Source organism: Sus scrofa, chromosome 1 (genome assembly GCF_000003025.6).
Source record: "Sus scrofa isolate TJ Tabasco breed Duroc chromosome 1, Sscrofa11.1, whole genome shotgun sequence".
Lineage (NCBI taxonomy): Eukaryota > Metazoa > Chordata > Mammalia > Artiodactyla > Suidae > Sus > Sus scrofa.
The window spans coordinates 170,134,459-170,159,620 of NC_010443.5; the positions used below are offsets into that span (position 1 = coordinate 170,134,459).

At 37.7% G+C, this 25,162-nt stretch overlaps 1 long non-coding RNA gene across 3 annotated transcripts in view; it reads left to right on the plus strand.

Moving 5' to 3' along the window:
- The window catches only part of LOC102162695, a 706,046-nt gene that overhangs the window by 218,659 nt on the left and 462,225 nt on the right, over window positions 1-25,162 (plus strand). For all 3 annotated transcript variants that reach the window (XR_002338915.1, XR_002338918.1, XR_002338916.1), the window contains one exon: window positions 81-219. This is a non-coding gene — a long non-coding RNA (uncharacterized LOC102162695). The remainder of the gene's footprint in view (window positions 1-80; window positions 220-25,162) is intronic.

Here is a 25,162-nt window from a genome sequence, read left to right on the forward strand (position 1 = left end):
AAGCTCTTCTACATGGGTCTCTCATGGGCGTTTCACCATAACTTAGCTACATAGAATTCATGTTGGTGCATATTTTACAGCTAAGGAAACTGAGCCTCAGAGAGATGATATGGCCTAGACAGAGACGGATTGCAGTCCCCCACCTTCCTTTGCTGAATCCTAAGCACTTTGGCTCGTGTGCCAGCCCAGAGCTAGTAGACATGAAGAAGACTTTTAAACGTGAGTCTTATTTCTATATTCAAGGGCTTAATTACAATTTGGAGGGTTAACTACTACTTGGATTTCAAACCAGCCTTAAAAGTTATAAATAATTTAGAATCTGCTCTCAATAAATCTTCTAAGGTTTTGTTTGTGGGTAGGTACGTATAAAGACATTACAGAGTTTCTGTTATAAACTTGAGATAATTATGAGCAATTTCATTTGTTTTCTGACTCAAGGGAATCCAGGACTTGTTTAGCTGCTGGGAAAATTGAGAATAAATTACTCTTGCTATGGTTAATTTTTTAAGTTTCAATTTATTTGTATAATTGATTTTATTTTGAATTTGATATCACTGAACTAATTCAGCCTTTAACTTATAATTTTTATCAGTCATTGAATAAAAAAAGTCTAGGCCATTATTAAAGATTAATGGTAGGTGAAAGGATTAGATTCTGCCATGGAACATGGTAAGCTAGTGGGTCAGTGTTTGTGGTGGTTATAAGTGTGGGATGCTTGAGTGTGAATTTTGGCTTTGCCTTTACTGGTTGTGTGACTTTTGGTAACATATTTATCATTTTGTCCTATCTCTTCTTTACCTGTAAAATGGGGATTATAAAAATTATTATAGGGTTTACATGAGAATTGAGACAGTATGTGGAAAGTATTTAAAATAGTGCTGTATGAATGTTGGTTATTATTATACAATTCCTGATTAAATTCATTTCTTTTAAAACAGCACTTTCTAACATTGATGTGAATGATCTATTTTATGCCAGTTACCATTATGTTTAAGGTAAATATTTTGCATCTGTAATAAGAAAACTAATGCTTATATGATACTACTAAGAATTGTTTCCTGGTAAATATAAACTTTTAGCTTTAAGCTGGAACTGTGTAACCATGCATTAATGGGGCACCACAGGGAACTTAGAAGATGTGGTATATAGAGCAAATTATGAATGAGTTCTCTAGCAGATCATTTTTCTATTTACCTATTCTAAATAGCATTAAGAGGAGTTCCCGTCGTGGCGCAGTTGTTAACGAATCTGACTAGGAACCATGAGGTTGCGGGTTCGGTCCCTGCCCTTGCTCGGTGGGTTAACGATCCGGTGTTGCCATGAGCAGTGGTATAGGTTGCAGATGCGGCTCGGATCCCGCGTTGCTATGGCTCCAGCGTAGGCTGGCAGCTACAGCTCCAATTTGACCCCTAGCCTGGGAACCTCCATATGCCGCAGGAGCGGCCCAAAGAAATAGCAAAAAGACAAAAAAAAAAAAAAAAAAATAGCATTAAGAGCAATAAAGTTTTCCCAAGTTGACAAACTCTTGGCATTGTTACTTAAAACTTCAAGTCATAGCTTTATTCTTTTCTCCAAGTTATCTTTAAAAGTGATGACAAGAGGAGAGGACAAGATGGCGGAGGAGTAGGGGGACACGCTCGCCCTCTCCCACAAACACAACAAAAAAAGCACATCTACAGAAGAAATGACTCACACAGAACAGCAACCAATCGCTGGCAGAGGAACCTAAACTCCAATAACGGCAAGAAGTTCGTGACATTATTGGGCAGAACGGGAGAAAAGAGGAGAGTGAGAGAAAGTGAATCCCAGCGGGACGGGCGCTCCTGAAAGGGAACTGCGGAGGAGAAAGGGATCCCGCACCCTGGAAAGTCACCTACCGGGCGAAAGAGCAAACGAACCGGAGGAATCGCCAGATGCAGAGAAGAGTGTAGCAGTAAGTCGGAGTACGGAAAAACCGATCAAGAACCCAACGGACCATGTGAACTACGGGCACAGTCACCAAAAATTGAGACGCCTGGGTTGGGGCTGGGCACCGAGACCTCGGCTCCAGAGATTAGTCCCCGGGCTAGGGGGGTGGGGAAGAGCGGAAACTGCTTGGGAGGTCTCTAAACCTTTTGACGGGGCAGAGACTGCCTGGGAGACTAGAAAACAAAGCTGTGGCAGAGGAAGGGAGCAATACTCTAGGGTCGGGGAAGTGGAAAGCCACCTCAGAGGGAACCTGGGAGAAGAGCCTGGTCTGCGCCCGTGCTGGGGAGGGGAGAGAAGAAGGGTTGGGTCCCCATAGAATACTCCCCACGCCACAGCAAGCTTACAGGCCCGCTAGCTAGCAGAAAACTGTGCTTCCCAGTGCATCCCCTCCCCCCACCCCTGCCACCCCCTACGCTCTCGCCGAACCTGGGGCTGCCTGCCATCCAGGAGGGCTGGCCTCAACAATTGCCTGAAGCCTACCACTGCAGGGGCTCTCCCTGCACAGGCCTGCTTGCCCTTTGGAGGGGCTACACTTCCACAGAGCAGCACCAAACACCACCAGCCCCCTAGAAAAGGTCTGCAGCCCAGAAAAGCTAGAACAAGCCTAGCCAGGCCATGAATAGATCGGCCTAATTCTCCGACGGTTTTTCTGAGACGGGCTGCCCCGGGGAGGAGCCTCTTGGGTCTCCAAGGGCCTTGCTACCCGCCCAAGACCCCAGGGGGTGCTAAGACCTAGTGGACCAGCTGCATAGGACTGCCAGCTCCAGGCAGGACCCCCTGCAGTCCAGAAAAGCTGCAACAAGCCTGGCCGAATCGGGAAAAGATCTCAGACGGTCTTTCTGAATCGGGCTGCCCTGGGGAGGAGCCTCTTGAGTCTCCAAGGGTCCTGCTACCCGCCCAAGCCCCCAGGGAATGCTGAGACCTAGTGGACCAGCTGCATAGGACTGCCAGCTCCAGGCAGGACCCCCTGCAGCCCAGAAAAGCTGCAACAAGCCTGGCCGAATCGGGAAAAGATCTCAGACGGACTTTCTGAATCGGGCTGCCCTGGGGAGGAGCCTCTTGGGTCTCCAAGGGCCCTGCTACCCGCCCAAGACCCCAGGGGGTGCTGAGAACCAAGTGAAATCTGCTACCATCGTGGGGTGGACCTCCCAGTCCTGTCTGCCCTCAGGAAGTCCTCCTTTGCTTCAAAGAAACACTGTTAGTCCCATCAACACTCCAGAAAAGCCACACTGCCTCAAAAAAGATTGACCAACAACGCCAGCCCTCAGGAAATATTCCACGGCAGTGACAAGGCAAACACTACCCGATAACGGAGAGTACAACTCCCTCAGGAGAAAGAAGACAACAAGCAAGATGAAGAAGCTGAGAAACCACCCCCAGTCAAACCAACAGGAGAACTCACCTAAAACAGTCAGCAATGAAACAGATCTCTGCAGTCAGACAGACCTGGAGTTCAAAAGAGAAATACTGAAAATACTGAAGGAATTAAGAGAAGATATGAACAGTAATGCAGATACCCTCAGAAAGGAACTAGAAAATATAAGGAGGAGCCAAGAAAAACTACAACATTCATTTGCAGAGATGCAAACTGAACTAGGGGCAGTAAAAACCAGAATGAATAATGCAGAAGAACGAATCAGTGATATGGAAGATAGAATAATGGAAATCACTCAATCTGGTCAACAGACAGAAAACCGAATCAAAAAACTGGAAAGCAATATAAGAGACCTATGGGATAATATAAAGCGGGCCAATCTACGCATAATAGGAATTCCAGTAGGAGTAGATAAAGATAAGGGAATGGAAAATATATTTGAAGAAATTATTGCTGGAAACTTCCCAAATCTAAAGGATACTGGATTCAAGATACAAGAAGCACAGAGGGCTCCAAACAAACTGAACCCAAATAGACCCACACCAAGACACATCATAATAAAAATGGCAAAAGTTAGTGATAAAGAGAGGATCCTAAAGGCAGCAAGAGAAAAACAGAATGTTACCTACAAGGGAACCCCCATAAGAATATCAGCTGATTTCTCTACAGAAACACTACAGGCCAGGAGGGAATGGCAAGAGATATTTAAAGTGCTCAAAGGAAAAAATATGCAACCTAGAATACTCTATCCAGCAAGAATATCATTTAAAATAGAAGGGGAAATAAAAATTTTTCCCAACAAACAAAAACTTAAAGAATACAGCAACACAAAACCCAGGTTAAAGGAAATATTGAAAGGGCTTCTCTAAACCAAAAAGAAAGGAAGGAAAGGGAAGAAAAAAGAAAAGAAAAAAAAAAGAAGAAGAAGAGGAAGAACTAGGACTGAGGAAACTGCAATCAGAGAGCAGTCACTCAAATAAGCCAGCATACAGATTTAATCATGAACATGCTTCAAACAAAATAAAATTAAAAAGAAAAAAAAAGAGTCATCAAAACCATAAAATGTGGGCAAGGGATGTCAGGAGGTAAATAACCCTTTTTGTTTGTATGTATGTCTCTCTTCTTAATTTTAATATAATAATGAAGTGTTTGAACTTACAGGACCATCAGGCTAAAACACACAATTATGAGAAGGGGTCAGCATACTTAAAAAACAGGGCAACCACAAGCCAAAACCAAATATTGCATCTGCAAGAAATGAAAAAAAAAAAATACACTCAAGCAGATAATAACCGGAGACCATCCAACCAAAAAAAAAAAAAAAGAAAGGAAGAATGGAGAACCATAGAATCAACTGGAACACGAGGTTCAAATGGCAATAAATAATCATCTATCAATTATCACCTTAAATGTCAATGGACTGAATGCCCCAATCAAAAGACACAGGGTGGCTGAGTGGATAAAAAGGCAAAAACCTTCAATATGCTGCCTACAAGAAACTCACCTTAGGACAAAAGATACATATAGATTGAAAGTGAAAGGGTGGGGAAAAGTATTTCACGCCAATAGACATGACAGAAAAGCAGGAGTCGCAACGCTCATATCAGACAAAATAGACTTTAAAACAAAAGACATAAAGAAAGACAAAGAAGGACACTATTTAATGATTAAGGGATCCATCCAAGGAGAGGATGTTACTATCGTCAACATATATGCCCCAAATATAGGAGCACCCAGATACATACAACAAATATTAACAGATATAAAGGGAGATATTGATGAGAATACAATCATAGTAGGAGACCTAAATACCCCCCTCACATCAATGGACAGATCCTCTAGACAGAAAACCAATAAAGCAACAGAGATCCTAAAGGAAACAATAGAAAAGTTAGACTGAATTGATATCTTCAGGACACTACATCCAAAAAAAGCAGAATACACATTCTTCTCAAATGCTCATGGAACATTCTCAAGAATCGACCACATATTGGGACACAAAGCGAATCTCAATAAATTTAGGAGATAGAAATTATCTCAAGTATCTTCTCTGACCACAATGCCATGAAATTAGAAACCAACCATGGGAAAAGGAAAGAGAAAAAACCTACTACATGGAGACTCAACAACATGCTACTAAAAAACCAATGGGTCAATGAGGAAATCAAGAAGGAAATTAAAAACTACCTTGAAACAAATGATAATGAAGACACAACCTCTCAAAATCTATGGGATGCTGCGAAAGCAGTGCTCAGAGGGAAATTTAGAGCAATACAGGCCTTTCTCAAAAAAGAAGAAAGATCCCAAATGGACAACTTAACCCTCCACCTAAACGAATTAGAAAAAGAAGAACAAAGAAGTCCTAAAGTCAGCAGAAGGAAGGAAATTATAAAGATCAAAGAAGAAATCAATAAAATAGAGACTCAAAAAACAATAGAGATAATTAATAAAACCAAGAGCTGGTTCTTTGAAAAGGTGAACAAAATTGACAAACCCCTGGCCAGACTCACTAAAAAGAGGAGAGAAAGAACCCAAATAACCAAAATTATAAATGAAAAAGGAGAAATCACAACGGATACAGCAGAAATACAAAAAACCATAAGAGAATACTATGAACAACTATATGGCAACAAGTTTGACAATCTGGAAGAAATGGACAATTTTCTAGAATCTTACAGCCTGCCAAAACTGAATCAAAAAGAAACAGACCAACTGAACAGACCGATCACTAGAAATGAAATTGAAGAGGTCATAAAATCACACCCTACAAATAAAAGTCCAGGACCAGATGGCTTCACAGGTGAATTTTATCAAACATATAAAGAGGAATTGGTGCCCATCCTCCTTAAACTCTTTCAAAAGGTTGAAGAAGAAGGAATACTCCCAAAGACATTCTATGATGCCACCATCACCCTCATTCCAAAACCAGGCAGAGATACCACCAAAAAGGAAAACTATCGCCCAATATCATTGATGAATATAGATGCAAAAATTCTCAACAAAATCTTAGCCAACCGAATCCAACAACACACCAAAAAAATTATACACCATGACCAGGTTGGGTTCATCCCAGGTTCACAAGGATGGTTCAACATACGCAAATCAATCAGCATCATACACCACATTAACAAAAAAAAAAGTCAAAAATCATATGATCATCTCAATAGACGCAGAAAAAGCATTTGACAAAGTCCAACATCCATTCATGATCAAGACCCTTGCCAAACTGGGTATAGAGGGAACATTCCTGAATATAATCAAAGCCATTTACGATAAAACCACAGCAAATATAATCCTCAATGGGGAAAAACTGAAAGCCTTCTCACTCAAATCTGGAACAAGACAGGGATGCCCACTCTCACCACTGCTCTTCAACATAGTTTTGGAAGTCCTAGCCACAGCAATTAGACACACAAAAGAAATAAAAGGCATCCATATAGGAAGAGAAGAGATCAAACTGTCACTGTATGCAGATGACATGATACTATACATAGAAAACCCTAAGGACTCAACCCAAAAACTACTTGAACTGATTCATAAATTCAGCAAAGTAGCAGGATATAAGATTAACATTCAGAAGTCAGCTGCATTTCTGTATACCAGCAATGAAATATTAGAAAAGGAATACAAAAATATGATACCTTTTAAAATTGCACCTCACAAAATCAAATACCTCGGAATACACCTGACCAAGGAGGTAAAGGACCTATATGCCGAGAACTATAAAACTTTAATCAAAGAAATCAAAGAAGATGGAAACAAATGGAAAGATATTCCATGTTCCTGGATTGGGAAAGTCAATATTGTAAAAATGGCCATACTACACAAAGCACTCTACAGATTCAATGCAATCCCTATCAAATTACCCATGACATTTTTCACAGAACTAGAACAAACAATCCAAACATTTATATGGAACCACAAAAGACCCAGAATCGCCAAAGCAATCCTGAGAAACAAAAACCAAGCAGGAGGCATAACTCTCCCAGACTTCAAGAAATACTACAAAGCCACAGTCCTCAAAACAGTGTGGTACTGGTATCAAAACAGACAGACAGACCAATGGAACGGAAGAGAGAATCCGGAAATAAACCCTGACACCTATGGTCAATTAATCTTTGACAAGGGAGGCAAGAACATAAAATGGGAAAAGGAAAGTCTATTCAGCAAGCATTGCTGGGAAACATGGACAGCTGCATGCAAAGCAATGAAACGAGAACACACCTTCACACCATGCACAAAAATAAACTCCAAATGGCTGAAAGACTTAAATATACGACAGGACACCATCCAACTCCTAGAAGAAAACATAGGCAAAACACTCTCTGACATCAACATCATGAATATTTTCTCAGGGCAGTCTCCCAAAGCAATAGAAATTAGAGCAAAAATAAACCCATGGGACCTCATCAAACTGAAAAGCTTTTGCACAGCAAAGGAAACCAAAAAGAAAACAAAAAGACAACTTACAGAATGGGAGAAAATAGTTTCAAATGATGCAACGGACAAGGGCTTCATCTGTAGAATATATAAGCAACTTATACAACTCAACAGCAAAAAAACCAATCAATCAATGGAAAAATGGGCAAAAGACCTGAATAGACATTTCTCCAAAGAAGATATACAGATGGCCAGCAAACACATGAAAAAATACTCAACATCGCTGATTATAAGAGAAATGCAAATCAAAACTACCATGAGATACCACCTCACACCAGTCAGAATGGCCATCATTAATAAATCCACAAATAACAAGTGCTGGAGGGGCTGTGGAGAAAAGGGAACCCTCCTGCACTGCTGGTGGGAATGTAAACTGGTACAGCCACTATGGAGAACAGTTTGGAGATACCTTAGAAATCTATACAGAGAACTTCCATATGACCCCGCAATCCCACTCTTGGGCATCTATCCGGACAAAACTCTACTTAAAAGAGACACGTGCACCTGCATGTTCATTGCAGCACTATTCACAATAGCCAAGACATGGAAACAACCCAAATGTCCATCGACAGATGATTGGATTTGGAAGATGTGGTCTATATACACAATGGAATACTACTCAGCCATAAAAAAGAATGCCATAATGCCATTTGCAGCAACATGGATGGAACTAGAGAATCTCATACTGAGTGAAATGAGCCAGAAAGACAAAGACAAATTCCATATGATATCACTTATAACTGGAATCTGATATCCAGCACAAATGAACATCTCCTCAGAAAAGAAAATCAAGGACTTGGAGAAGAGACTTGTGGCTGCCTGATGGGAGGGGGAGGGAGTGGGAGGTATCGGGAGCTTGGGCTTATCAGACACAACTTAGAATAGATTTACAAGGAGATCCTGCTGAATAGCATTGAGAACTATGTCTAGATACTCATGTTGCAATAGAAGAAAGGGTGGGGGAAAAACTGTAATTGTAATGTATACATGTAAGGATAACCTGACCCCCTTGCTGTACAGTGGGAAAAAAAAATAAATAAATGTTATTTGATTCAAAAGATACTTATTTTTCAGGAAAGCAGTAGGGATACTAAATCAAAGGGATACTATCAATAAAAAGGTGATTAATATTTATCATTATTCATTGGAGAAACTAGAATTCTTAATTTTAGCATTATTAGTTCAACAAAACAAAGTAACAACCTATGGAATTTCTTACAGAAATGGAACAAACAATCCTAATCATATGGAAATATACAAATAGCCAAAGAAGTCTTGAGAAAGAACAAACCTGAAGGCATCACACTCCCTGATTTTAAACTATATAACAAAGCTAAGCAAGCAAAGCACTATATATAGTATTGGCATAACAACAGACACAGCTCAATGGAACAGTATTCCTAGCCTAGAAATAAACCTCACACATATGGTAAATTAATTTACAACAGAGGAGCCAAGAATATTCAATGAGGAAAGAATCTTCTCTTCAGTAATGAAACTTGACCACCATCTTAATCATACACAAAAATTAATTCCAAATGGATTAAAGACTTGAATATAAGACTTGAAACTATAAAACTTCTAGAAGAAAACATAGGCAGTAAGCTCTTTGACATAGGACTTGGTGATGTTTTTTCGAATCTTATGCCAAAAGTAAAACAACAAAAGCAAAAATAAGCAAGTGAGACTATGTCAGACTGAAAAAGTCTTCTGCACAGGAGAGAAAACCATCAGCAAAATGATAAGGCAATCTGTTGAATTGGAGAAAATATTTGCAAACGACATATCTGTCAAGAGGTTAGTATTCAAAATAGGTAAAGAACTTCACAACTCAATAGCAAACAAACAAAACACCACCCCCAAATAATCCAATTTAAAAATTAGCAGGGGATCTGAATAGCCATTTTTCCAAAGAAGACATACAGATAGTCAACAGGTCCATAAAAATGTGTTGAGCATCACTAATCAGCAGGGAAATGCCAATCAAAACTACAAGATATCACCTCTTACCTGTTAAAATGTTTATTATCAAAAAAGAAAAAAAAAAAAAAACAAGAAATAACCACTGTTGGTGAGGATGTGGAAGAAAAGGGAATTCTTGGCATTGTTGGTGGGAATGTCAATTGGTGCAGCCATTACAAAACCTATGGAGGGTCGTCAAATGTTAAAAATAGTACCACCATACAATCTAGCAATTCTACTTCTGGGTATTTATCTGACGCAGGTAGAAATACTATCTCAAAAAGATATATGCCCTCACATGTTCATTTCGGCATTATTTACCGTAACCCAAGATATGGAAACAATTTACATGTCCATCCATGGGTGTATGGATAAAGAAATTGTATATGTGTATATAATGGAATATTAGCCATAAAAAGAATGAAATCTTGCCACCTTTAACAACATGGGCAGACCTCAAAGGCATTATACATAGTGAAATAAGTCAGAGGGAGAAAGACAAATGCCATACGATGTTTCTTATATGTGGATTATAAAAAAAATAAAGAAAAAATTTAAATGATGTGTGAATTGGAGATAGAGTAGATCAGGTTCCAGTAACATAAGAAAGAAATGTATCTGAAGAAACTGCAGATTTTTTCTCACTCTACTTTATTCTAGACTTCCTTACCAACAGTTATTTTAATTTGACTTTATTATTATTATGTGGGATTATTTTCCTCTGGTTATGATACCAAGAATATGCCACCAAATTATTTTCATTCTTTTTCAAAAGTGAGGAGAAGCTTCAATTCCTTCACATCATTCTTCAAAGGATTCATTCCACTCAAGCGTATTCATTGAGCACTCTCTTTGTTCTAGGTAAAACAACTGGTTGACAGAGAGAGGACAGAGTAGGAGACATTATCCTACCTACAAGACTTTATGACCTAGTTGTGGAGAGGATATGTTGTCAGCTGGGGATATGATAGACTGTGGTCCAGAGTCCCTGGGTGAGGCAGAACAGGGAGTTTGATTAAACAAGAGTATCTAACAGATATTCTCATCTTTCAAAGAAACATTTTAAGATGAGTAAGTTGTTAAGTATGTGGGAAAGAGCAAGACTGTGTCTTTGGGAAATAAATATCTGTTGGTAGGTATTTAGGAGTACATGGGCACCTTGAGTAGAGGTTCTTTTTTGCACACCTTAAGTTCAGGAGAATTACCAAAGGCAAGAGAATCAAGTAGGTTAGGAGAAAAGGCACTACTCCCAAAAGTTATATTTTCTGATTCTGGGGCAACTGCTTTTTCTCTCTGTATTGGATTTATGTTATTTTTCTCTGGGTGGGTGGAAAAGATTTCAGTTTGTATCTGCCCCTAGGGAGAGGAGGTTTTATAGAGATCTTGATTGCTGTGGTATTTGGGAATTTTAAACTCTTACCCCAAGCACACATATCATATAACAAGTCTGAAAACCCTGGATTCTTCTGAGATCTGCTGTCTTTATGGAGAATTTTAAAAAGCACATTAATTTAACTTAGTGCTTATTTTTCAGAGAGAATTAGAAAATACTTAAATAATACACTTTGTTCAATTCAGGTTGTACCTGGCCTTGCCACTCACAGATACAGATAAGACTAGAACAACAATCCTTCCAAAGTTTCTGGATCTGTTTGCATCACTCTCACTTTAGGTGCTTCAGCTTTTTCTGAAAGTTCACCTCTGAGTAAGGTGACTATCATGCATGGGTAATAGGCAATGTGGTCTCAGTTTGTGCTTGTTACACTGGAGTTCTGTCTACGATAAGAAATTTATCCTAGATTTCTTATTTTTTTAAAACAAAGCATTATTATTAATACTTGCTTAGATATATCCATATGGATTTGGTAGACCCCTCTTTGTATAAGTACATTCTGCTTTGGTCTCTTCTAGTGTTGTGTAAGATCCACACGCAGTGAACATCGAGAGTCCTCACTTCAGATTACATCTGGCAGTTTGACCAGCGACAACTCATATCTCTTTTCTAACCCTCTCCAGACTCAGTGTAACTAACAAGGGCAGCCTCCACAGCTGATAAAACTAGGTGTATGTGGACATGAGTGGCTCTTTTCTCTTTGGGATGATGGTGGGAGAAATATTTAGGACTGCTGGCCATTGATGTATCGGTCAGTTCCCTTCTTGCCTGTATTTTTTTTGTTTGTTTTCAAATAGGAAGACTCCAAAATTTATCCTACATACCCAAGGAAGAAACTGAACAAACTATATCACAGGTCAAATGGTGTACATTATTCAATTCTGAAATTGTATAATTCAACTTTGGAGTCTCTTAACTTATGGGAAGAATATTTTGATAGAATTATGATTTTTAATTGAATAAATATATATTATTTATGTAATGAAATAAAAAGGAGGATGTCTGTGATTTTGCCGCCTCCTCCATTTCTGATGAAATGTGCAAAGGATAATAGAGAAAAGCTTTTTTTAAATTTTTTTATTTTTCTTTTTGCCTTTTCTAGGGCTGCTCCCGCGGCATATGGAGGTTCCCAGGCTAGGGGTCTAATCAGAGCTGTAACTGTCGGCCTACCCCAGAGCCACAGCAACGCAGGATCCGAGCCGCGTCTGCAACCTACACCACAGCTCACAGCAACACCGGATCCTTAACCCACTGAGCAAGGCCAGGGATCCAACCTGCAACCTCATGGTTCCTAGTCGGATTTGTTAACCACTTAGCCACGACGGGAACTCCAGAGAAAAGCTTTTTCTTATAAAATATTTTTGAGGAGAAAAAGACTCAGTGGAGGCAAAAAAGACAGTATAAATAGAAGGGGTAAAATATTTAAACACTAAAATATGAACAAAAAATTAGAATTGAAAATATTCTCTACCTAAGAGAATTTTTTCTCTGAGTCTTCTAAGTATGTTGACATCTGTCTAAAAAATATCTTCTTAATATATTTTTTATACAGAAAAGAGTCAATTTTAGGTCTCAACAATATCAGGTTTTCTGATTATAAAATTCAATTTTAAGATGATTATGTACAATTTTATATAATAAAACATAATAGGATGATTTTGAAAACATACATTCTTCCAAATAAAATATACCATTGATATGGTATTATAAATAGATACAGCTAAAAAGATTGTGAATAAATTCAAAGAATGTTTGTTCTGCTACATTATTTTTAATAATTATAAGGAAGTACTTTTTACTTTGGTTTAGTGTATCTGGATTAATGTTATTTTTTAAGAAAAATTTTCTTTCTTCTTTTTCTTCTTCTTCTTCTTCTTTTTTTTTTTTTTTTGCTGTGCCTATGGCATGTGCAAGTTCATTGGCCAGGGAGCCTATGGCATGTGGAAGTTCACTGGCCAGGAATCAAACTTGCACCACAGCAGCAACCCGAGCTGCTTCAGGGACAACACTGGATCTTAGCCTGCTGTGCTACAAGGGAACTCCAAAAATTTTTCTTTGCAAGTAGTTTTTGAATAGAACTATTTTACAAGGACAATACTGTGACAAAACCAATTTATTAGTCAATAGGCAAATGTTTAAAATGATGTGATTTTGGTTATTTTTAACTGCCTCTTTCCCTCTCAGTTGTGTCCCCCTTTGGATGTTAAATACCCTTCCTCCAAGCATACTTAGGAATTCCCTGGGCATGTTTTATGAATACTGCAATGAGTCAAAATTCCCAGAGTCATGCTATAACTCTGCATTTGCTGCCAGAGTTCCCCCCTGTTCCATGAGGCACACACCTTTGCCAGGTGCTATTACTGCCTGGTACAAACCATGGTGTGATGCCACTGGGCAGGCAGTGGTGTCCTATAGCACAGATAAATGAATGCTGCTTGGTGATGCAGGTGCAGCACCACAGCTGGCCAAGTAATCCCTGGTAGTTTCCTTTACCTTGACTGGACCAAAACTGACCTTCAGATCAGAGAAAAAGTGGGAGAGACATATGTTATCTGCCCTTTGTTTTATACTCTCTTGAAGGATTTTTTTTTTTTTTTTTTTTTTTTTTTTTTTTGTCTTTTGCCATTTGTTGGGCCGCTCCTGCGGCATATGGAGGTTCCCAGGCTAGGGGTCTAATCGGAGCTGTTGACACCAGCCTATGCCAGAGCCACAGCAACGCGGGATCTGAGCCGCGTCTGCGACCTACACCACAGCTCACGGCAACGCCGGATTGTTAACCCACTGAGCAAGGGCAGGGACTGAACCTGCAACCCCATGGTTCCTAGTCGGATTCGTTAACCACTGCGCCACGACGGGAACTCCTCTTGAAGGATCTTAAAGTAGTGTGGCTTGTGCTTCTATGATTTGTATTTTAAATTTTCTTTGGTGTCTGTTTCTATCACATGTCTGAGGATTTTCATGGGAACAAAGTGCACTGCAGTGTACCCACAATCACTGTTTTCCTCTGGAATTTAAAGTCAGCATTTCTTTTAATTAGTTGCTTCCTAAGTTCCCTGCAAATAGACACTTGTCAGGCTATCCTCTAAGTTTAGCAAACATTTCTAGATATATCTCAGACTGAGCAGTGGCATAACTTGAGTTCTTTCCCAAGAGGCTTTTAGCAACCTTGCAAATAGGCTTCTCTCAAACCTCTTCTAACAGCTAAAGTCAAAATTCCCCAGTGGGCAGAGCCTAGTCTCAAGTTGAGAGTTCCATTATATAATGAATTCAACAAGTAACAAAATGTTTAGAGCAACTCTCTATCTTGAGGGCATTCAACAATTATCTATCAGGTATCCACAATGGGAGAGGCATAGTATTAGCCAGATAGAGATATCTAAATTACAGTCCTCATCTTTAAGTAATCTAATCTAACAGACAAATGCATATTAATGGATACATTGTGGTAAGTTATGCAATAGCAGTGATAACATTATAACACAGAGGGATTTGTATATTCCCAAGGAGAAAGAAATATGAAAGAAGAAACTCTGTTTTCAGATTTTTTGGAGTATAAAGATATGTTTATGGTAGAGAGGAGAGGTTAAGGTAATGGTGTGAAATGTAGGTTGAAAGGTGGACATAGGCCAAATACAAATACTGTATTCCATGCTTAAGAACGTAAACAATTTAGAATTCTTGGAAGATTTAAATCATATTAAGTGAAATAAGTCATAAAGAGAAAGACAAATATCATATGATATCACCTATGTGTGTAATCTAAAAAAAAAAAAAAGACGCAAATGAACTTATTTACAAAAACAAATAGATTCACAGACATAGAAAACAAACTTATGGTTACCAAAAGGGAGAGTGGGGTGGGGTAGGGAGAGATAAATTAGAAGTTTGGGATTAACATATACACATTACTATGTATAAAATAGATAACCAAAAAGTACTTATTATATTTCACAATAGGGTACTATATTCAATATCATGTAATAACCTATTACATATATATATGTTTATATATATAAACTGAATCGCTTTTCTATATACCTGAAACTAACACAACACTGAAAATTAATTATACTTCAATTAAAAATGGTTTAAAAAATCCCAAAACATGGCAGAGACTTGATTTTATATGTGTTTTAGAGAAATGGCTCTTATTGGAGGATTGAGTATGGATTAGATTGCACTTGTTACCCAATAGAATGGAGTATTGCAATTGCCTAGGCAAGAGCTGCTGAACAATGGGCAGTGGGAATGGAGATGTTATTTTGAGAGGATTCTTTCATTATTTAGGAGGCAGAATAAATAGTGACTGGATGTGAGCATTGTCGGTGAGAGAGCTAGTAGTCTATAAAGAGTCCTGGATTTCTGATCTGGATATCTTTATGGTGATAAATTTAAAACTCCTATAAACAGGAAATACAGGATAAGAGAGATTTTAGGCAGTAAAGATAATACATTCCCTGTTATAAATGACTAGTTAAAGGATCAGGCAAGAATGGAAAAAGGAGATTAAAAGGCAGGGAAAGAAAATAGAAGTGATAGGAAAAATAAACATGGACAGAGACAGGGAAAGACCAGAAAACAATGTAAGAGGAAAGTCATAAAAGATGCAGAGTGATGCCTAGATTTACATTATGAAGTAATTCAATTTTTGGTTCTTGAAAACAATAACTATTTTGATATTGAAACCCAGGCATTGATGTTGTTTTTTATTTGTGAGTACAAGTTAAATAAGATAAAGATTTGATCTCTGAATTGGAGAAAAGTGATGAATGGTATGGAAAAGGGAGAGAAGAGCAAACAGAAGCCAAGCTTGGTTACTCTGCAGTAAAACCTGTGTTTAGCAATGATGTTGACTCTTGCAAAGGAATTTGTATCTTTAAGGTTAGTCTTCCAGAAAAGCCAATTTAACTTTTTCGCTAGATTCATATTCAGTGAAGATATTGGAAACCAAAGAGCTAGAAGGATGGAATACGTCTTATGGCTGTCTTTTAGTTTCTTTCATGGACTAGGTAAGTAGCCATATATACATGTAAAGGCATGAGTAAGACACAGAATCGTAGAAGATTAGAAAGAATTCACATGGATTGGTTTCAAAACACTGCTTCCATAATTGCTTCCACATAACTATAACCACTCAAGCTTGCTCGGCCAAATGTTCTCACATTCACAGAATTGTTTTGGTGGGATGTGAAGATTGATTTTGGAGTGAATATAACACTTCTAAATAAACAAACCAAGAAATATTTATAAAGAACTGGGTCTTCTTCTGTTTAGGGAATACATGCCTTGTCAAAACTATGAACTTTACTGCAATCAACATTTTAAAACTGTTAAAGGAAAATAAAAATTGTTTTGATTTTTGCCTCAGAAAATTACTATGTACCAAAAGTATTCCCTCTGATTTTCGTTCTGAAGTCACCAAGGGCAGATATATTTTGAAATATGATTTATATTAGAAAATCCAGTCAGCATCCAATTGATTTTCAGTTCCTGAAATTGTGGTTTCAAATTGAGTCAATGCAGAGTAGAGGATCAGTAATTAAACAGTAATGATTTTTTCAAGTGGAAGTAGTTAATATTATTGTAAATTGCTTTTCTCTGAGTGGGTTCAGGCTCTTAATGATTTTATAAATGATTTTGGAACAAAGCCAAGCTTTTAATTACATTATTATTTCAAGCCTTAGTATACGGAGTTTAAACGAAGATACATAAACCTATCACAGAAATATGTGACAACCTGAGAATTACTTAACTAACTTGTGAGATAGCTTCTTCAGAAAAAAAAGGATCCTCTGATTGTTTTGATCACTTACCTGCCAACTCATAAGAGATATGCATGAAAAGCAAACAGTTGTGCTGGGCAGAAGAACAAAAACAGACAAGAAATGAGCAAATGTTTAACCAACTTGCTCTTAAACATAGCAGATACAATGGATTCTTATTCCGGTGGTTTGGAAATACTAAGGGACCATACCCACAGGCATACGCACAAGAGGATGGGGCTTGCTTTCTTCATTTTGTGGTTATCTTGAGATGTTGGCTTAACAGATGTAGGCTACAGTGCTATAACAGAGGCCTTATGGTTCAATGGTGGTCAAATTGCACTGGAGGGAAGACTGAATTAATCTGTTAGAGGCACACTGATCCATATGCTCTCTGAACCTTGTGTGGAGAAATTTAAGCAAGTTTTGGCAATTCAGCACAAGTGAATTCTGTTGATCCTAAAAAGTGATGTGGTGAATAATGGAAAAATCAGTGAGAAGGTTGGTTCTGATAACCCAAACAAAATTCTCTCGAGTGGTCTACATCGTCTTTTCAGCCTAACCACCTACAAGCAAAGGATGAGGTGAAGTGGTGATAGTTTAGAAAGTTTTTGTGCACAAATTCCCTCAATGTAATAGTTCAGGCACAATAGTGCCTGGTATGCCATGTATCACTCACAACTAGGACAGAACTAGTGGTAGCCAGTTTAAATTTGGTGTGAAACATGGAGTATCATGAGCTACTTATTTATCATGATCAAATAATTCTTTCTCTTGAGCGGAACTGTAAAATTAATATGGATTTTGTTCAAACTTTACTTACTTTTTAATGTAATTTAATACATAAGTAATGCCCAAATACATCTGGAGGAGTTTATAGAAAATTTCAGATGTTAGATAATTTCACAAACAATATATAAATATGTTTCTCTGATACATAAAAACTTAAAAAACCAAGTACAATAATGTTAACATATGCAGCATATTTAACCTTTATTTCTCAAAGTCATCTAATACACAGTGCAAGTTCTATTTCCCTCCAAAATATCTTTTTTTACTTGATTGAAATCAGGATCTGAACAAGACACATACATTGTTTTTAGTTGTTAAGTTTCCTCTCCTTTTAATTTATAATTTATCTGTTTTCTTTCTTCCATTTACTTATTGAACATTTTGGGTCATTTGTCCCATAGACTTTCTCAAATTTGGGATTTGGCTTATTGTTTCTTCTGCTTTTTTGACATTTTTTGTTCCTATATCCCCTGAATTTTCTATAAATGAGGTTATATCTAGAAGTTTGATTAAATTCTTTAAAACTCTCTCTCTCTCTCACACACTCTTGAATAGTGCTGGAGTCATGATTCTGCTGGAGTTTTTTTTTTTTTTCCTTTGGCTACTCAAATTGTCCCATCTTTGGCCAGTGGGAATGATAGCGCATGTTCTTTTCACATGAGGCCAGTTGTTTTTCATAATCTCTTTACTTTCATGCTCAAGCAAGATAAAGGTTTATTTTATACATTTCTTATTCCAGACCTGAAGTCAGTTATTCTCCAAATTCTCTGTTTTCTTTTAATAGGTAATGTTATTTAGAGACCACAGTATGGACACTGAGGGTTTTCATTGCCTTTGGGTTGTCTTTTTCAGGCATTTTTTTGTGGACAGCCCTAGAAAGTAGATGTGTTCTGTGAAGAGAAAAACAAATTATGAGTATACTAATATTTAAAATTCAAATTTATTTATTAATAGTATTTTTAGTATTCAATTTTATCTCTTGTGATTTTGACTATCTCTTTGTGTAACATTTTTAGTGGTCTTTTAAAAATAATTAATTTTCAGAGTCTACATGGAATCAGTATTTTACTACTTCGATTAGAATGTAGATCCCTTTTGCCTTCCCACCTTTATGCTATACATTGTGTTACGTATCTATAAATGTTTAGCATCACAGCAATGTTACGATTTTTGCTTCAAACTATCAATATATATTTAAAGTGCTCAATAGAAGAAAAATGGTCTATTATATTTATCCATATATTTACCATTTCTGTTGTGTTTTCTTCATTCCTCAAGGTCCAAATTTCCTGTGTATCTTTTACCAAGCCTCTTTTACCAATCTTTAGAGCAGGTCTATCAGTCAGTTATGAACTTTCTTAGTTTCTCTTCATCTGAGTATGTCTTTATTTTACCTTCATTTCTGAAGGATATTCTTGCTGGATATAGATTCTGTGTTGAAAGTTATTTTCTTTTAGCACTTAAAAAATATTGTGCCATTTACTTCTGGGCTCCATATGGTTTCTGATTAAAAATTCACAGTCATTCAAATGTGTGTCAGTTTTCTCTACTTTAAAAATTTGTCTTTATTTTCTTGATGTTGATTATGATATGCTATCATAACTTTGAGATTATTATCTTCCTTGTGGCTTATTTAATTTTTTAAAATCTGTACATTTGTCCTTCACTAAGATTGGGAATTTTTGTTTGTTTGTCTTTTTTTTTGTTATTTCTTGGGGCGCTCCCGTGGTATGTGGAAGTTCCTAGGCTAGGGGTTGAATCGGAGCTGTAGCCGCCAGCCTACGCCAGAGCCACAGCAACCCGGGATCCGAGCTGCGTCTGCAACCTACACCACAGCTCACGGCAATGCCGGATCGTTAACCCACTGAGCAAGGGCAGGGACCAAACCCGCAACCTCATGGTTCCTATTCGGATTCGTTAACCACTGTGCCACGACGGGAACTCCAGATTGGGAATTTTTATTTATTTATTTATTTATTTATTTTTATTTTCCCACTGTACAGCAAGGGGGTCAGGTTATCCTTACATGTATACATTACAATTACAGTTTTTCCCCCACCCTTTCTTCTGTTGCAACATGAGTATCTAGACAAAGTTCTCAATGCTACTCAGCAGGATCTCCTTGTAAATCTATTCTAAGTTGTGTCTGATAAGCCCAAGCTCCCGATCCCTCCCACTCCCTCCCCCTCCCATCAGGCAGCCACAAGTCTCTTCTCCAAGTCCTTGATTTTCTTTTCTGAAGAGATGTTCATTTGTGCTGGCTATTAGATTCCAGTTATAAGTGATATCATATGGAATTTGTCTTTGTCTTTCTGGCTCATTTCACTCAGTATGAGATTCTCTAGTTCCATCCATGTTGCTGCAAATGGCATTATGTCATCCTTTTTTATGGCTGAGTAGTATTCCATTGTGTATATAGACCACATCTTCCGAATCCACTCATCTGTCGATGGACATTTGGGTTGTTTCCATGTATTGGCTATTGTGAATAGTGCTGCAATGAACATGCAGGTGCACGTGTCTCTTTTAAGTAGAGCTTTGTCCGGATAGATGCCCAAGAGTGGGATTGCGGGGTCATATGGAAGTTCTATGTATAAATTTCTAAGGTACCTCCAAACTGTTCTCCATAGTGGCTGAACCCAGTTTACATTAGATTGGGAATTTTTAAAGCCATTATCCTTCAAGCATTTTTTGGTCAGTATTGCATTCTTTAGCAGTTCCTTCTAGTCTGTGGCAACATGAATATTAGACCTTTTGTAATTATCTCAAAGACTCTGATCATTTTTTTCAATCTTTATTCTTTCTATTGTTCTGATTGGACCATTTTTAATGTGATTTATCTTATCTTCAAGTTTATAGTCTCTTTCCTCTGTCTTATCCATCTACTATTGAGTTTATCCCATGAGATTTTTATTTTGGTTATTGTAATATTCAGTTCTAAAATTTCTATTTGGTTCTTTTTATTTCTATTTGGTTCTTTATGTCTTCTATGTCTTTGCTGAAACTTTTATTTTAACATATGTTGCAAGATTGTTTGCAATTGCTTATTTTAGCATATTTAAAAATAGTTATTTTACAGTCTTTGCCAGATAATCCCAGCTTCTATGTTAATAGTGTGGATTTCGGTGTCTGTTGATTGTCTTTTACTATGTGACTTGAAATTTTTGTGGATATTCATATGCTGAGTAATTTTGGATTTTACCCTAAGCATTTTGAACATTGTTATGAGACTGTATTATTTAAGTTCTATAGAGAATGTTGATTTTTTTTTTTTTTTTTTTAGCAGGAACAGACTTGGTTAGATTTAGACTGCACGTTCCAACCTGAATTTTATGGATAATAATTCCAACGTCAGTTCAGTTTTCAAAATCATTATAGTGCTCTTTGGATCTACCTTGGGTGTATGGCATCTAGCAGTCAGTCTGTAACCTGGGCATTGGTATATCTGTTTGCTTATTTCTCAATATTATTTATATGATAATTAGAATTAGACTCATGCATCCTTAATCACCCCGGTACTTTCTGATTTCTGAAACTTTCCTTTTGGTCCCAAGGCCAGAAAATTGGGACTCTAATTAATTCTGTGATTTTGTCTGTGCCCTGGCCTAACCACAGAAGAAAGTGAGAGATAGAGATAGGGAGAGAGAGAGAGAGAGAGATTATCCACCAGGGCTTGCCTCACACTTTTAGAACTGAAGCCCCACCTCACAGTGAGGAGAGTGGCCCCCTTAGACCCTGTGGATTCTTGTGGCTCTTATGGGTTCCTGTAGCTATCACTGCTGACTCCCCACTACAGGACTGTCTGGTGATTGAGGTGCTAGGGAAGGAGAAAAGGGAAAAAACCCCCCATGTCCTTTGAGCCTCAGGAGTATTTTCTCTGACCCTCAAGTGAGAGCTTTTCTTGTCTGTCTGAATCATAGTGCTCACTTCTGAGTTTGTGGTTGTGGTAAGTCCAAGTAAGTGGATACCAGAAAAGAAAACTGAAAAACTCACCATTGATTCCATGATACTTGGAATTCTGGTAACACCTGATGTTATTTAAAAAGTCTTCAAATAGGTGCTTGTGCATTCTATCCAGGTTTTACAGTTATATTCAGTGGGAGCAAAAGGATGAAACATGCTTATTCTTTCTCAGCTGGAACTGGAATTTCTAAAAATTTTGTTTTGTTTTTAATCATATAAAATATTATGTGGTTCCAAAGCCAAAATTATGAGCAAGATAACAAAACCATGAACACTTAACAGATGTCAAGCTTCTATCTCTGTTCTTTTTCTCTCCTAAGTTAACCATATTTTTAAAGTTTTTGATTATCCTTTCATTTTTAATAGTAAAAATAACATTTATATTTCTTCTTCCTCTACTTCTTACAAGAAGATAACTCCTTTGTTCTTGCCCTTTTTGCTTAATTATATATTCTTATAATCATTCCACAGCAGTACGTAAAGAGTTTCCTCATTCTTTTTTAAAGTTGCTTAGTGTCCCATTGAATGAATTTACCATGTTTTTTTTTCTGGTTTCCTATTGGTGGAAATGAATTATTTCTGGGTTTTACTAATCAATATAGACTTTAAACCTTTTTAAATTCATTTTATTCGAGAAAATGGAATGTAGTGAGATGCTTTCACAGTGTTCATAGCCCCAATTATTTTGCCTTCCAGATATAGTTTATAACCAATGCCGTAAATCTCTTAGTAATAATTTTAGATTCATTACACATGCAATAAGACTAAGATACTTGATTTCTGGAATTTGCTCATAGACACTGTCTTTAATGGTAGACCACTCCTGGTGATAAAGATTTGTGAAAGCTTGAATTCCTGAAGCAGTTTTCCTGCTGTTGTTGTTGGGGAGGCAAAAACCTATCAATTTGTCAGTACTGAATTGCTAACAGAAAATAGGAAATTGAACATTTAAGAGAGAAGATGGCAGATGTAATGGTGATTATTGGTAGAAGTGAGGTTGCTCTACAAATTGGAATATAGTAATATGGATATTGGATGGGAGAAAACTAAGGTCCAGTAAAGGAGTCACTACATCTAAGAGGCAACATATGGCAAGGTACTGGAAACCAGAAAGCAGAAAGTCTGAGAGAAGTTAAAGTCAGCTGTCTGCCACCAGTGTCCCCTTTCAGAAGTCTTTGTTCCCACTTCCACGGGCATGTTTTGTTTGGCGTTAAAGGGGAGAGCCAACATTTGGTATTTCCCACATCTTCGTCTCTAGTTTAAAAGCATGCTGATCTGAAAAACGGGTTAATTTTTCTGTTTCATCAGTCTGAAGATATAGGTCAAAAGGTTGCTCCCCACCTCTTTCACTCTGACACCAATCTTTGAATATAGGAAATGATATAATCTGGGATTTTCAGGGGCATAACAGTTCAGGGTTTTTATATTCAACACTGCTCTTAGGAAGATACACAAACATGCAAGAATAATATTTGAGCAGAAGACTCCAGCATAGCCTACCTAATGACATAAGAATGTCAAGACATTATGAAAAGAAGGCCCTAAAGAAGTTTGTGATCAGAACAGATTTTAAGTACTTAACAACAGAAGTAGTTGTGGGGATTCTTGACTCCTGCTGTAACTGTCAATTTCTGGTGGATTCTGATCCTTAGTTGACATTATTCTTTTAAATTTTTTTCTTAATGATTTTGGAGTTCCCGTCATGGCGCAGTGGTTAATGAATCTGACTAGGAGCCATGAGGTTGCGGGTTTGATTCCTGGCCTTGCTCAGTGGGTCAAGGATCTGGCGTTGCCTTGAACTGTGGTGTAGGTTGCAGATGCCGCTTGGATCCCTCATTGCTGTGGCTGTGGCATAGGCCAGTGGCTATGACTCTGATTAGACCCCTAGCCTGGGAATCTCCATGTGCTGTGGAAGCGGCCCTAGAAAAGGCAAAAAGAAAAAAAAAATTAATTAGTTTTGTTTTTTCCATTATAGTTGATTTGCAGTGTTTTGTCCAGTTCTACTGTACAGCAAAGTGACCTGGTCACACTTTTTTTTTTGTTGTTGTTTTTTGGCCGGGCCTGTGGCATATGGAAGTTCCTGGGCTAAGGATCAAATATGAGCAGCAACTGCAACCTACACAGCTGTGGCAACACCGGATCTTTAACCCACTGTGCCAGGCCAGGAATCAAACCTGCACTGCCACAGAGACAGCAGCTAGATCCCTAACCCACTGCCCCACTGTGGGAATTACTAGTTGACATTATTCTTGAGCAGTGTCCATTCTCCCACACTTGACTTTTATAGCTAAGAACAGTTCTAACATTAAACATCAGATATTTCTGATCAGATTCTGATGTGTATTTATCACAGTGTTGTAGCTTGAGAACTGACACCTTTATCTCCTTCCCATTTCAGTAGTGTCTTGATTCTTTTCTCTAGCATGAAGTAATTCAACCATGCCTGCCTTTGGCTAAGGAAAAGAAAATGATAAAAATGTAGATAGTCTAAAAAAAGACAGAAATTCCTGCTTCACTCTTAGAATAGTGTATGTCATAGATGGCATGTGTAGATTCTTTCTTGGATAAATACCAGTACCGTTAAGATGGTGGCACTGAAATGTCAATATGGTATTTTGCTTTTAGCATGTAGATCCCTGAATGTTGTTCTTCTGGAAGTCATTCCCAGTTCTTCTGCTGTTAATCCTATAGTGCCATATTTATGGTGGTAGAAATCCAGATCATTATGAAGTATTGAGAAATCCAAAGGTATACAGAATTCTAAACTAAAAGTGGCCAACTTGACATAACCATTAAAATGTAATGATTCTTTGGTAACATCTTCAAGCATCTGGTCATGGTGGAGGGGGTGAGGAAAGGGAATGAATCTGTATTGAACATTTGCTGTATGATAGGTAATCTGTTAAGTGCTCCTCATAGATATTTTATGCAGTATTCATAATAAAAATATAGAGGTAGGGTTACTGTTAATTTCTAAACCAGGAGGATGGAGTTCCAAAAGTCTAAATAACTTGCTTAGTGTCTCATAGACCCTAAGTGGTTGGGTAGCGCTTGAATTCAGGTCTATTGGCTTGGGGTCCTTCCACCATGCTCAGTGAATTCCTTACCCAGGTAAGACTAGCCTTTAAAAAAACCCTGAACCCCAGTAGGAGTGGTAAAATACTGCTTATAGGGGCTGAATATGGATATTATGTAAAGATCTTATTAATGTATTTACCAGTGCACTTGTAATATTCATAAATCTCACCTTAACTAGCACATTTGATATATTTTTTTTAAGTATACGTGACTGACTAAAAAACAGGTTGTTAAAATATTCAGTACTTTTAGAGAAAAATACATACATCTAATTTTCTAGTGAATTTTTATAGCAGCTAAACATAGACAGAATAACACTGGTTTCTTTTCATAATTTGGAACCCTGACATGTTTTGAGTGTAAGCAAAAACTGATAAGTTTTAGAACTCTAATTATGGTATCCTTATGACTTGGAATCTCCTATGACAG